Source organism: Gavia stellata, chromosome 11 (genome assembly GCF_030936135.1).
Source record: "Gavia stellata isolate bGavSte3 chromosome 11, bGavSte3.hap2, whole genome shotgun sequence".
NCBI lineage: Eukaryota > Metazoa > Chordata > Aves > Gaviiformes > Gaviidae > Gavia > Gavia stellata.
In genome coordinates this window covers 11,595,899-11,610,331 of record NC_082604.1, presented here as the reverse complement: position 1 = coordinate 11,610,331, position 14,433 = coordinate 11,595,899, and the positions used below count along the sequence as shown (strand labels likewise).

At 41.3% G+C, this 14,433-nt stretch overlaps 1 protein-coding gene across 1 annotated transcript in view; it reads right to left on the bottom strand.

Moving 5' to 3' along the window:
* The window catches only part of RHBDD1 (rhomboid domain containing 1), a 46,905-nt gene extending 42,938 nt beyond the window's left edge, over nucleotides 1-3,967 (bottom strand). Inside the window, exon 1 of the mRNA XM_059822653.1 lies at nucleotides 3,942-3,967. The gene's annotated coding sequence lies outside the window, so the exon portion shown is untranslated. The remainder of the gene's footprint in view (nucleotides 1-3,941) is intronic.
* Nucleotides 3,968-14,433: the final 10,466 nt, after the last annotated feature.

Genomic DNA, 14,433 nt, shown 5'->3' with positions numbered 1-14,433 from the left:
TCTTTAATCCTCTTAAGTACTACTAAAATGAAAATAAGCTTTTAACTAATAACTTCAACTTAAAACTAAAAATTGTGTTCTGAAGGGTGTGACAATTACTATTCACAATAAAACGTATACATGTTAAACAACACATGCCAATACTACTTTTGGACACCTTATCCCAAAATAAACAAGACAGCTTTCAGAGGAAAGAACAGAAGGGATAGGTCAAATCTCATACTCTGCCTCACATCTTAAATATGAACATCTGAGACACGAAGCATTTAGGCTTTTAATTGCCTCATTAGTTTGACTACTGCTATTTAGTCTAAAAAGAAAAATACTTAAAGGCTGCAACCTGTCCATCCTTCAATTAAAATAGAGTTATTCAAACTGTTTCATTACAATTATTAACTTGCAATATCACTGGAAGCCCTGCCAATTTTGGACTTGTGTTTTCATTCACAAAAGAGAAATCAGTTTACTTTATATATTTATCATATATTTAATTAGAATCAATATACAAATCTAAACATCAGAACAAGCATCCACTGGACTTTTCTTTAAGGCTTATCATTGTAAAGACCAGTTATAATCTTTGTCATCATCTGAGACTACTAACATTACCTCTAAAATGTGCTTAAGATAACTATATTTTATCTGTCCACCTTCATTTCCTACATGGCATCCACTTCTAATTCCAAGTCTTCAAATTACTCAGTTGGCTACAATGACTCTGAAGTCATAGCAAGCAACACTTCCTTATGTCATGCAAGGACACAGCACATAGAACCAACAAGCTTCCTTAGGCCACTCTCAGGGACATGTAAACTTGAAAGTTTTAACTCTAGCAGAGGTCAGTCTGATTGTCCAAACAGTCCCTCAGTTCTAAGGAGCTACTCCACCACCATGTACAGCTAGAATCAGCTGTACATTTGTTCTGTCAGAACATCCCTCAGCACCCACAAAGTTGACTAAGCATGGACTGGAAGACTTATTCTGGAAATTACATTATGCATTTCAGATGCCAGCTTGACCCTTAAGCTGATACAAAGCATTGCAGGCAATTTACACATTGGGCATTATACAGCAGTGATGTAAGCAGCCAGAATCTAAACAAAACCAGTGATCCCAAGTTACAAGAAGAAAAATAAATGGCAGAAGTTTAAAAAGGCCAAAAAAAATTCCTGTAGTAGCAATATGAGAAACATTATTTGATGTAACAGTGTCTTCAAAACCTCTTCAGTTTGTGAAAAATCAGAACAACAATTACTGAAAACTTCCTTACATTGTGATCCAGGAAATTATTGAAAATATATTCATTATGTGACTAATCTACCACTAAACTAACTCCTTCCTGATCTTTCAGTTTCTCCATTACCTTTGGCAGGCAACCACTGTGGAAGTGGTTTGTTCATGTGTCTCAAAACCGAGGCCTCATCTATAGTGAAAAAGATTTACTTGTAACAAATATACTAGTGATACTCCCTACTTCCTCTTCTGGAGACAAAGATCACACCAGTCTTTTCATAGTGCAGTATAAATCAGCTCCTGAAATGGAACAACCTAAGAACGAACCTTTTCATGGTTATAGCTTACTCTAGTCAAGAAGCTGATTATAAATACACTGTCAAAAGGAGCAGGTTTTGCCTATGTAAGTTTTATATAATAGAAATTCTGCTGTGATTGCCAATCACTAAGTCATTTTAGTGTAGAACAGACAGAAAAAGCAGGAACCTTTACAGATTTTTATAATTTACACTTACAAAAGTCTACATTTTAGCAACTCTCCTTAGAAATTACTAAGTTTTCCTTCATTAAAAAAAAAAAAAAAATCTGTTCAGGATCTATACAGGAGCCACAACAGCAATGTGTTACCACTGCTTTTTTTGCTTAGAAAACCTAGAAGCAACACAGAGATAGTTTTCTCTACCTCTAAATTTATATGCCACGTATAATCAAACAGATAAAGCATTTTTGACCTAGCTAGAAAGAAAAAGGACTACATCAATAGATAACTTCTTTCTTTGAAGCATCAGCTCTTGATGAACCTCTGTGGTTGGTTAGTCAGAATTACTTTATCAAAATATTATGAGGGGAGGTAATAGACATATTCAGCCCCTTCCCAGTTTTGTGGAAGGAAAGGGACATAGAAAGCTTTGATAAATATTCTTACTCTCCGCATCTCATAATAGATGGTAATTAATAACTACCTCTCAAAATGCTAGGATGCATCTACACATAATTCAAGTTAGAGAAGTAAAATAATCGTAAGTATTTATAGCTATATCACTGTACTGGTGAAGGTGAGAGGATGTCAGTTTAAAAAAATAAAAATACATCAGAACAACAGTGGACTTCAGATTAGACCACAGTTAAGAGTTGTAGCTTCAGATGTTTAACTACTTTAATTAGGGTTAGGGGTTTTAGTGTTGTTTTTGTTTGTTTTTTTTACTTGATCACTATACTTACACTCGTACAATCCTAAAACTGGGTAATGGTACCAGAAGAGTGTCCTCCCTTATTTATTTCAAGAATTTTGTAATATAATTAAAATGAAATAACCAATGCTTCCCTGGCTCCACTGCAGAAGTGTGAAGCACAAGGGCTGTTACAAGTTTAGCATTCCTTAGTTTGGGTTGCTTTGAGGGAAAATTTGTCTGCAGTTTGTAGGAGACAGGAAGGACAGGAAGCTTACTTTCTAATGAAACCCATTTTAAGTAATACTGGTTAAATATACAAACAATTCAGAAATACACACTTTCTAGTATTAGTGTTATGTTAACTCTTGTCAAGACCTCACAACTCTTTGAATTAAGAAAATACAGCTCCAAGAACATCACTGCGCCATCTCAGGACATTAAACCAACTCAGGTATTATTAAATACATTTTATAAACACCTGAATTACTTAAACTTGGTATTTATACAAATATATGAAAGTTTACCAAATATACTTGAGGTACATTTGTCACTGCTTCTCCTTTGACACAGGTGCAAGTTATTTGCTGGTTTTGGGATTATTTTTTTTTTACCATTTTATCAAGGAAAGAAAGGGATATAAGTTCTGGTCAGATTTTAGCAGTTGATTATTTACATAATCTGTAAAAAATACTGCTAAAGGGCAACAGAGTAAATAAGTAAAATAAATATTAATGGAATTACTATGCAACGCATACTAAGGCGTCACTGCATTTCCCATGAGTTTGCTGAGGTGTACTGATGAGACAGGCGTTTCTGGGGTTCGGCCCGTGGGAGCCGAGCACGGTCACATCCCCACCGCTTTCCACGGGACGCTCTCTACTCTTCCAGGCTTCCTCCTACCGTCTCAAAAGCATTTGCAAGAGCCAAGTCCTAAAGAAACGGCGGGAGGGGAGGGAGGAATTCTAAGAGCGGTTGAAGTGTGAAATAGTCGGTATTTTTGCGAATTCCGAAACCCACTTCATTTCCATAAACTTCGCTCCGCCACTGCTTCCAGCGGCGGGCGACGAGCTAAGCTCGGCGGAGGGCAACTTACGAGAAGCCCGCTCCGGAGAGCTAAGGGCTTCAGGGGAAGCCTCCCCCAGCGCAGACGCCTCTGAAGCGCTTCTGCCGCGGTGCAGCGGCCAGCCGCCGGCACAGGAGGGCGGCGGCTCGCCGGACACGACACCCAGCCCGGGCTGCGCCCCTCGCGCCCGCCTCGCCTCACGGCCGACTCCCGCCCTACGCCGGGGAGGAGCGGCCGCCGCGCGCCGGGGCCTTCACACCGCCCCGCAGCCGCCGCTGCCAGCCCGAGCCCTGCCGGCCCCGCAGCGGGCCCAACCGGGGCGGGCTAAGGGAGCGGGGGGCCACGCCCGCCGGGAGGAGGCGGCAGGGCGCCGCGGAGCTGGCTGACCCCGTCCCCGCGCGGCGGCGGGCGAGGGCACCAAGCTCTCCGGCAGCGGCGCGCAGCGCGCGCCCCCTCCCCTCCCCAGCACTCACGTTCTCCGACGCGCGCGCCACAGCAGCAGCCCCGGCCCTCCCGCTGCACCGCGTGACGCAGCCGCCACTCAGCGGCGAGGGAGGCGGTTTCCAAACCCGCCCTCGGCGCTCTCCTGGGCCGCGCATGCGCCGGGGGACGGCTGGCCCGCCACGGGCAGTCTGTCGGGGAGGCGGGGGCGGGAAGGTGGGCTGTGTGAGGCGGCGGGCTGGGTCCTCGGCGGCGGGGTGAGGGTGGTGCGGGGGCGCTAGCGTGGGCCTTAAAATCGACGGAGTATCGGGGCCTGGGGAGTAGCGCGGCCCCGGGGTGGCAGGCTGGCCGGCCGACAGACAGACACACACACACACACACGGCCCGTTACCCGTCGTGCAGCGCCATGGTCCACCCTGGCTCTCGCGTCGGTCAGGAGGGCTCCACCTAGGAGCTGCGGCAATTGCTGAGGAGTGGGCGAATGCCTCCTGTTAGCTTTATCCGAACTGCAGGCAGTGGAAGGGTGTTGAGGCGAATACCAATCAGCGAAGATAAGGGGGTGTTTAAGAGCAGGGGAGGAGCACACCGGATCCTAAACAAAACCCCTCAGTGAGGACGTTCTGGTGAAATGGTCCGGGTGATAAAAGGTGCCTGACTTCCCACTTGGAAGGCTTTGAATTGAGTTTATTCTCATAATGTCAGTGAAAACGTCGGTTACGGGTACTACTTACCATTAAAGTGCATAATTAGGTTCCCTTTGAAAATGTCTTACTGCACATGCAAAACAGTAACTAGTTCTGTAAGTTTAATAGTTGGACTGCCTTTATTTTTTTTCCAGCATTAAAGGCAATTAGATGAACACATTAGTTTCGCTTGTGTAGAGTACTAGTCACTGATGTTAAGTAGTATTTGCTGAATTTGATACTGACATCTAGACTGGGAGCTTTGTTCTTATTACTCAGTAGAGAATAGATTGAGCAAATTATAAATGCCTAAAATAATAGGTTATTACAGAAATGTTGACAAGCTGATGGTGCAAATATGTGACTAGAAATGAATCATACAAAATCCTTTGCCAAAGCTACATGTAAATGGCCCTATTTTGCCATCATTTATGTGGCACTTAGGTTTCATAGAACATTTTGGCAATTCATACAAGTATGTCATAGAATTTATAAGAAAATTGTATTCTGCCCTTCCAAAAACAGCACACAGCTCAGCAGACTGGCAAGCCTGAAAGGGGCTGAATTCCTAGAAATAGGGTGGAGATCGAGTTAAAGGAGCAGACTTTGCCAAAACAAGCATCTTCAGCATAGTCTTCTCTTCCAAGAATGAACAAAAGCCAAAAGAGGAGGGCAGATTCAGTGTGTGCCACCATTTAGACACGTTATCTTAAGCTCCTTAGTTTTGGCACATTTAGATCTGTTACCTCAATTAATGCTAATCATAATAACTCATAGAAATCACAGGATGTGGGAGTTACAAATGCCTAGACTGATAGATTTTCTAACATACACCAGGTTTTCTATAATTGGCACCATTTTCTGTAATAGCATACTCCATTTTCATACAATCATAATTCCAGTCCATAATTCTTAATGATGCAGTATTTATTGCCGGAGTACAGGTCCAGATCTTATTACTGGATGTACAAGTCCTGTTGTACAAGTGTACAAATGGTTCTCTTCTGGGACCTAGAAGATCTGGATTTCATTCCTAGTTCACTTCCTGGGTCAACCTGAGCAATCATTTATTACTATTACTTCCTTTCAGGCCCTTATTGATATGGCAGGGATAACCGAAATCACAGGAACAATGGGAGGCTAAGTAAATGAAAGATGTGTTCAGATGCTATAATTAATGGGCCACATATGTAGATACATTTTAAAAAAAAACCACTGTTCTTGTACTTCTTACCCAAGTGTGGGATTTGATACCCATTAAGTTCTTAAAATTTGTTTTTTTCTTGTTCTACACAAATTTTGCTAAAACCCCCCAGATCTTCTGGATTGTTTTATACTTGCATAAATAGCTGGTTAGGGGAAAAAACCCACCTGTTGCTCTTTTTGTTTAATCTCATGCCACCATTTACCTCATGGATTCCTTTTACCTTTTTGTCTGAATGTTCATTTTTCTTATCAATAAAATTGAGTAAAATGAGAAATACTGTTCACAAACTACAACTTTTTTATGGAAAAATTCAAAACTTGATAAAATTTATTTCTTTAGCCTTGCTCATACATGTCCCATATGTGCGATTACCCAGTTTTCCTCAACATGAAAGGTGTTCTTGAGTAAGAATAGCAATTCAGTTCTGCTGAAGGGCTGGCACATAGAAGGTTAGTTGAGTTCATGTAAGACAATATCCCTTTCCATTTAAGCGACTATTAACAGTGTATGTTCTGTTTCCTAGTTATGGCTGACCTGATTAGAATGAGAATTCAATACTAGGAAAGAAAACAAGGAAGAAATAAACAAAAACATCATTTTCATAACCCATGTACACTTAGCACAGGAGTGACGCATAACGGTTAGCACTGCTTGCGCCTTACTGCTAACTATATAATCCATGTAAATATTTATAATACAGCTATTATCAGTGTAAACATCCAGCTTAGTCATATGTTGATCCATAATGAAAAAGTGACATTGAGATCTTTCCTTTGCTTAATAGCACAAGGTTTAAATAGGTTTTAGGAGCAGTAGAGCAGGTCTCAGAATACTCATTTTTCTGAGATTTATACTGAGGCTTTTCAACATGAAATAATTGGGAAGGAACAGCCTGCTATGGAATGCATAGATGCAAATTAAATCCATATCTGAAGGATATTTTTTTAATTAATGCTGGGAATCTGATAGCAGCATATTTGAAACACTGTTTATGTTAATCTTGAAGGAACTAGTTAGGACTAGCCTACAAATGTAAGAAGAATGTCAAAGCATAGTTATACTAAAGGAACTGTGACTTTCCTAGACTGTCAGTACGTGACAGTGTTTACAAATAGTAGAAGAAGAGAGATGCAGTAACCCAGAATTTGATACATGGAATATTATGAGTCTGTCAGAAAACTAACAAAATACAGATGATTAAAGGATCAGTTTAAACATGTTATTAATTTATATACAGCTATTGTACCACTGCTACCATTCTGGTTCTGAAAACAACATAATGCTTTGGAAACTGTGGAGGCAAGCCCTTCTGAGAGATACATATGGAAATATAATTGGATAACAAATGTTTTGTATGAATTAAGGGGTTATTCTTTCAGAGTCGTTGATCTGAACTTTGTCTTCGCTATGTAGCCCACCCGTACTAACTTTTCCCTAGCTGGTGGCGTACTTTCTCCAGTTCAGCTGCCGTCATCACCAACACTATATAATACAGTATGAACAAATTAAATGAAAAATGTAGATGCTTTCTCTCCAGCTTATAGAGATGAAAAGGAATATATCCTGGAGGTTCTTGATCTGTTCATGTTGTCCGCTGGAAGGAATAGAAGAAACATCTGGTGGAAAATAAGAGAGTGTATTGGTCTGAACATGGGCCGGAAGAAATGGACTAGCATCAAAAAGGTTTCTTAACGCGTACAGGCAAAGGGGCCTTTGATCATCTAGTCACCTCCTGCTTATCCAGATACTTCCATATTGTGTTGAGAGGCTTCAGTTAAACAAAAGCATTTTTCTCCTCAAAAGACTAAGCCGTTATATGTGACCGGAAGAGAACAGAGTAGACCAAAAGGTGATGTTAAGGAAATGAATGTGTGAAACATGCAGAGAAGATGGTACCAGGCAATCTCTCTATGCAACTAAAGGGCTTTCTAAAAAAGAGATCAAAATCAAAGAGAATGTAATTTGAGATCACTGGTGAAAACAAACTGTAATGCAAAAAGTTATTGGTTATGGAATAACAAGACAGTAACCTCCTGTCATCTAAAATTGATTTTAAAATACATATACGCAAACATTTATCTTCATTTTGCTTGACCACAGGAATGTTAAATAATCATTACTAAAACAGTCTGAAAGTTGTTAACCATAATACTACTAAAGGCAGAAAATATTCTGTTGAATACAGTTATTTTTTCAGTGGCAACATAATTTACATATCATCATTCACAGTTTATACAAATCATGACGTTAAAGTATATTCTGCGGCTGGCAGGGAATTTTTGTTAATACTGTAGCAGTGAAAATTTTGTGATTATTTCCCATTTCTATAAAGCATTCATATGTTTTCCTTTATGGAAACATGGGGGTTGATCCAAATTTTTAATAAATTTTAACTGCTTTATAGCAAGGGTGCATCAGTAATCTAATGACATCTTTGTGTGCTCCATTGGCCTGCAGGATGCCAGGGCAATGGAAGCAATGTGCTTCCCCAGGGAGAAGAAACATCCATTTGTAGTACTCCCAGGTTCCCAGCTCTCAAAGTTGGGCTAATCCAGCGGCAATACTGGAGGGCTTTATCTGGCACTCCTTGTAAAGAAGACTTTGTCAAAGATAGTAAAGGAATTTCTCCAGAAATTACATCAAGCCACTTTTTGGAAGTCTTTTCTTGCTCTGTATTTTCTCATGGATATATGAGTAGAAGTCGGGGTTTTGTCTTTTTCTGCTAACCTTGGTACTACAGCGTATTTGCTCACCAACCCGACTCATGTCCCCTGCAGAGAGGTTGAGAGGCAGAGACAAGGGGGGCAAGCATTTGGAAGAGGGGCTGATACCACTGAAAGACTGGTCCTAAAATTTTACTTCACGATTCAGTCTTTTTATTTCTGTTTTCGTACAATGAAAAAAGTGTATGTCCCTTGGAAGTTTGAATCCCAGAAGTACTGAGGAGGCATAATATGTCATAATATTCATAATATTGAAACAGGAGTTGATTATTTGGTTTTGGGTTTTGTTGGTTTTAACTTAATGGATTTTCTAAAGCTGTCTTTAACATGGTAAGTTTTATATAACAAAACTAAGCCTAACAAAGGCATTTGTCATGGTCCGGAGTGCACTGATAGGCCTTAATTGCCCTGACCAGCCTCACCTGGGTCCCCCTACGCACACCCCCTGCCTGGGGGCCCCAGAGCCCCATTTAAGGTCAGCCCCAGGCCCATAGTCCCTTCCTGAGCGGGGCTGTAGTAGGGTTGGTCTCCAGCTCTACTACAGCCTTGCCCTGCCTGCGCGCCCTGCTGAGCTGGGCCTGGCCTGCGGGCTGATGGCGCAGTCTGGCCACCATGGCACTGCATCTGATCCCGACTTCCCAGCTTTCCTCTGACTTGCCTCTTCGCTGTGGGCTGCCCTGTGATCTGGGCTCTCGGTTGAACCCAGCTGCCACCCCTGGACCTTCCCTGCCTGTTGCTCAGGTACCTTGGAGGTGAGACCCCTTCACATAGGTTATTCCAGAGTATGAAAGGGGCAAATATGATATTCAAGGCAGTAAATCTGAAAGTGGCAATTCAAAATTGGTAAGCTCTATCAAAGCATTATTTTAACTTTCTTCATTATTGGTTCTGTTTATAAAACATTCAGTAGAAATTACAAAGCTGCTTTAGAAAGGAGAAAAGTAAATTAAATGAAGATCAAACTGGCTTTATAAAGCATTTAAGCATTTTTAGTATAGAAAATAATCTATGAATTATGATCAAACTAAGTAAAACTACTGAGTATCGCTAAACCTGGGAGCTTGTATTTTGTAGCTGGGTGTTACTCAGGTTCAGCTCAGGAGAAACTTCACCCTAACCTAGCAAATCAGAATTTTCTATTTGATCAGCTAGTATAGATGGGAAATGTGCGTAAGCTTTCAGGTGCACGAGGCTTTATTCAGATCTGAAATAGAAGCAGTGGATTTCAAAGTTAAGCAAAAATTGAGGGCCATTTTTTTTATTAACTTAAGAGCATACTGGAAGTTGCATGTAACAGCTCAGGGGAAGTAACTGGTGAGTCTGCTGGGGATGATGCTTTTTCTTGTGTATGTACAGGAAATAATCGTCAGCCTTTAGCTTGGTTTCAAAGAGCAAGCTTCACCCCTGTTTTTGTGGCAGTGCTGCTGTAGCCATAATGGTCTCCTTAGGACAAAGACAGGAGTATGTAAACAGATGTAGTACCTTTTGTTGGTGGCATCAACAAATACAGATCGAAGCCCTCCTTCAGACCTGGGAAAGCAGTGGGAGATGCCTCTATGTCGTACTTCTGTGACTGTCTCTCATGACATGCAGCTGAGGCTGAGAAATGGTCTGCCATAGTGCAGTCACTGTGCCACAGGCTGCTATCCTACAGCTCTAGTTTATTTTCCACTCTGCTGAAGGTGGTTGCCTGTCAGTCCTCTAGCTGATAGAGCTTTCTACTCTCCTTTAAACAAAATCATAAGGCTAGGGGCTTGGGATCCGATTGGGGCTGTCTCCAGGGGCTGGGTGGGGCTGGAGCAGGCAAGATTCACATCATCCTCTACATGTGCTCAGGGGAGGCAGTACAGCTCCCCGCTAGAACAAGTACTACAGCCCTGGGCTGTCCTGTCCCACACGCCATCTCCATAGCAGGAGTCTCACACTTCAAAGGCCACCTCTGGAACAAAGCAGAGGTCAGGGCAGAGGACTTGCGATTGGCATGGAATGAGCACTGATGAGGGCATGAAGATAGCGCTTGGCCATGTGCATGGGTGTTTATGTAAACTTTCTAGGACTTGTTCAGGTTTCTGGGGATCTTCCAGCTTTCTAGGTAGAAGGGCAAGTTTTTCAGCCATTAGTGAGATGAACCCTCCCACTTCCCAGAGTCAAAGAATTCCCATGGGGATTGCCCTGGGGACCTCTTCCTCCCTTCCTAAAAACTTGTGAGAGTCCATTTGCAGCTTTTTCTTTCAGCAGCTGAATAATATATATTTCTGCTACCTGTCACATTTATTTCAATGATTCATTCTGTGTTTTAATCTTGATCTATGTCCAATGAGCTTGAGAAATATATTTTTTAATTACTTTCCTTGTTCTCCTTACTGACTTTCCATCTGTAGAATAATGGTCTCTGGCAGCTTTTTGGCTTTTGGCGTCGCAGAGTACCTAGATCAGTTACAACAAGGTGACTCAGCGTTCTGCGCAGCCGCTTGTGAAGATTTCAGCCAGGGCTTCGCTTGATTAATGAGCATTGGCCTATTCTCGAGATAAATTCATGCTGGATTTTGCCCAAGGGCTACAGAGTAGGCACTCCAGGGAATTTAGTGGAAGAAATCTGTACTTGAAATGACTTTTCTTTGAGATCTGTTTATTTAATGATTGCTTGCTTGAAAGTAATAGCGCTGATAAGGAAGAAAAGCCAGTCAAAAATGTAAAGAGAAGTACATTCATTAGATTATTTTTTTCTTCTGTTTGTGTATTAAAGCCAGTTTTCTCTCAGAGGGAAGATTATATGGCAGACCCTATACTAGGCCAAGTCCCTGAGGTAGGTGGGAGCTCACAAGATGTTAGCTTGTGTGTGCATGGTGCCTTTCAGCAGTGGCGTTTGTGACATCGGGGACTTGGCAGCGAGCACTGGTCCCCCTCCTGCCCCTGCCAGAGCTGCTATCCTCAGTGATGACTGGGTGTCCATGTTGATATTGATCACCAACCACATATATGAGCATGTTTTTAGTGGATTTCCTCAAAAAATGAATGTGTGGCAGATTTACCAACATGCCGGCCTCCCCCAGCAACTTACGAATCAATTGACCAGTTTCAGTCTCATCTGCCAGAAGTGTGGGTTGCTCACGGGTGCGGGTCCACCACCTCCTGCAGCTGCCACTTATGGTCAGTCTTTTTGGTGCGGGGAGCCGCTCTGTGCCATGTGAGGGGAATGGCCAAGGGTGTGCATGCAAATCGCAGAGCTGAACTCACGTACTGGAGACATGGCAAAAGATACCAAGGTTGTCTAACAGGGCTGTCCAGCGCCGATCGATTTTTAGCTGTGCCCTTTCGGCGGCTGGGGGGGCTGTGCATTGGGCATTGTGCTGGATTTGTGAGTAAGCTCACACAGCTTTACCTGCCTGTACCATGTGGTGTTTCTTTTCCAGACAGCAGGTCAAACAGAGGTGGGTAGGAGACTTTAGAAGGACTTGAAACCATTGGGTTGGAAACGGGAAGCAGGGAGGGAGAGGGGTAAACGGGCAGTGTGTAGGGAACGTGTGAGGGAGCTGTGACAGTATTATGATTGAACCTGATATTCAGAACAGGAAATCAGGGTTGTTTTTTCTGCTATTCATGACTTCTACATTTATATAAGAAGTTGAATGCCTGTTCCCATGCAGCAGTGTGAGGGGTGGGGTGGCATGGTGCTGCAATACTTAGCAAAAAAAAAAATCGACCAAGTATATAATCTATGCGGTATTTGAGTACTTTTGTTGCTGTATCAGAGAAAAATGTTTCTCTGAAGGAATCATATGTGATTCTGCAAATCCCAGGTTCATTTGCAGAAAGAGAATAAATGGATGTGTGCACAAAAAAGTCAATATACTGAAATGAAGAAAGCAACAGAAGACAAAACACAATCTGTGTGTTTTTAGAGTATCTGTCAATCTAAAGTAATAATAAATAAGTAAACAGAACCTTTTTAATTCGTACAAGTTAATCCCTTTCAGGGCTGAATTAACTAAAGCATATCCCTATGAAATAACCTTCATTACATAAATCAGTGTGCTGACGGATTACTGAGTTTGCAGCCAAAAAACTGCACCACCATAGGTGTGAAGTTTCCTGATCATCTAATAAATTGATAACTTTGAAGCCTAGTTGTGACAATTTAAATGTCATCACTATTAAACAAGTTGCCAAAATGCAAACAACCATCCTAAGTCATTAAAATGTAATTATAAAGGACAGCTGGGTCTACTATCAATCTGGGCTGTGGGGACTCATAATCGGGAAAAATATGAAACTTTCACACAAACAGAATGAGACTGTTGTATGTGCCAACCAGAGCCTGCACAGGAAGCAAATAAAACGTGTATTTTGTGCATACACAGTTACTGATGCTTATAGAAGGCTTGCATTACTGAGACGGACATAGGAGTCAGTGACAGTGTGACATCCAGCAAATGTCTTCACCTTCTCTCTGCCATGTATGAAAAGTCCTTTTGCTTATTAACAGGGTAGGCTTTGCTAATGAGAGGCAGATAGACTGGGAGGCAGTTACAATTTAGTAGAAATGACTATGAAGTGGGACTAAATTTGCTCTATTGTGGAATGGCAGCACAGGTGTTGTAAGCCCTATTTTGAGAACCAGGTGGACTTTAAGGGATAATGAAGGTTTGTTTTTTGGCTGAGAGTAATAAAGAGAAAAGTGACTATCAGGCTTTGCAGGCATAGACCCGATATTATTTATGAAAGCTGTGTTTAGTCATATTGATAACTAAGTTACTGAACTTCATTTTTATGTTTATTATTTGTTTGATACTTATTTACTGGATACTTTGAAATGGCCATGATGCAGATTACAAGCCCAGTCCCTGCTCAGGACTTGCAGCCCCTGCTACGGATGGTATAACTCTAGATTCACATTGGTTTCAGCTACATCCCAGTAGGTTCTGTCTGTTATTCAGTGATGCAGCATGTAGTTAGTTAGATTTACTGCTGGTACATACAGTGGAAATGGTGGAACAAGCTAGAACTGTGATACTGCTTCATTAAAATAGTAACCCCAAAAGGCCCCACAGTCTTTTGGTGTATTATTCATATGTATTATGGAGCTACAACAGCTGCTAGCTTCCATAATTAAGCCCCATTTTCCCTAAATGTGGCAGGAAAGGTGAAATAAGTGGGAATTGCTGATAATTGGTAAAATTTAAAATATCTTTTATGTTTTGTATCTTAATGCATATAATAAATCAAGTATTGGATAGCTACTTTTTTGAGGCTTTTACAAATCTAAATAGCTAAAAAAATGTATGAATGCTAGCATATTATTGGAAATAGTGTGATTCTTTTTTTCCTGTACATCAGCCTATAGCACATCATTCTCAAAAAAAAAAAAACCCAATAGAGTATTTTGCAAGCAATTCCAAGGTGTCTTCTAACTGATCAGTGTTCCTAAAATATTTAGGTATCAAATTCTCCATGTATCTTTTTCTACTATGAAGTAAATCCTTGTGGTACCTTGGGGCACTCATTGTGCTGAAAAACTTGTTCGTTTATTCTCACTAAGTGTGCTATTGCATATGGGTGTTCACAAACCATTAATTTCCTTCCTTTTGTATACTTGGAAATGATATAATAACTTGGTGTACTAGTGTAATTATCTACCTTTAACTTTTGTAAATTGTCATTTTTGTTTTGTTACAAGAATTAGTTGGTATGGAGCTTAGAGAACCATTTAAGATTACGAACTGTTTCTAATGATCAGCTTGTTTTCTGATGCAAATGGAAAGCCAAGTTGAGAGAGATTGTTCTTTTTTATGCAGAAGGAGACAGCCTCTCAACAGACTTTGTCCTTATTTTTAGGCAGATTTGGAATGCATAAACAAGCCTCAGCCTATCAACAGCGGAAATGGGACACCAGCCTGCCAAATACAGGGAG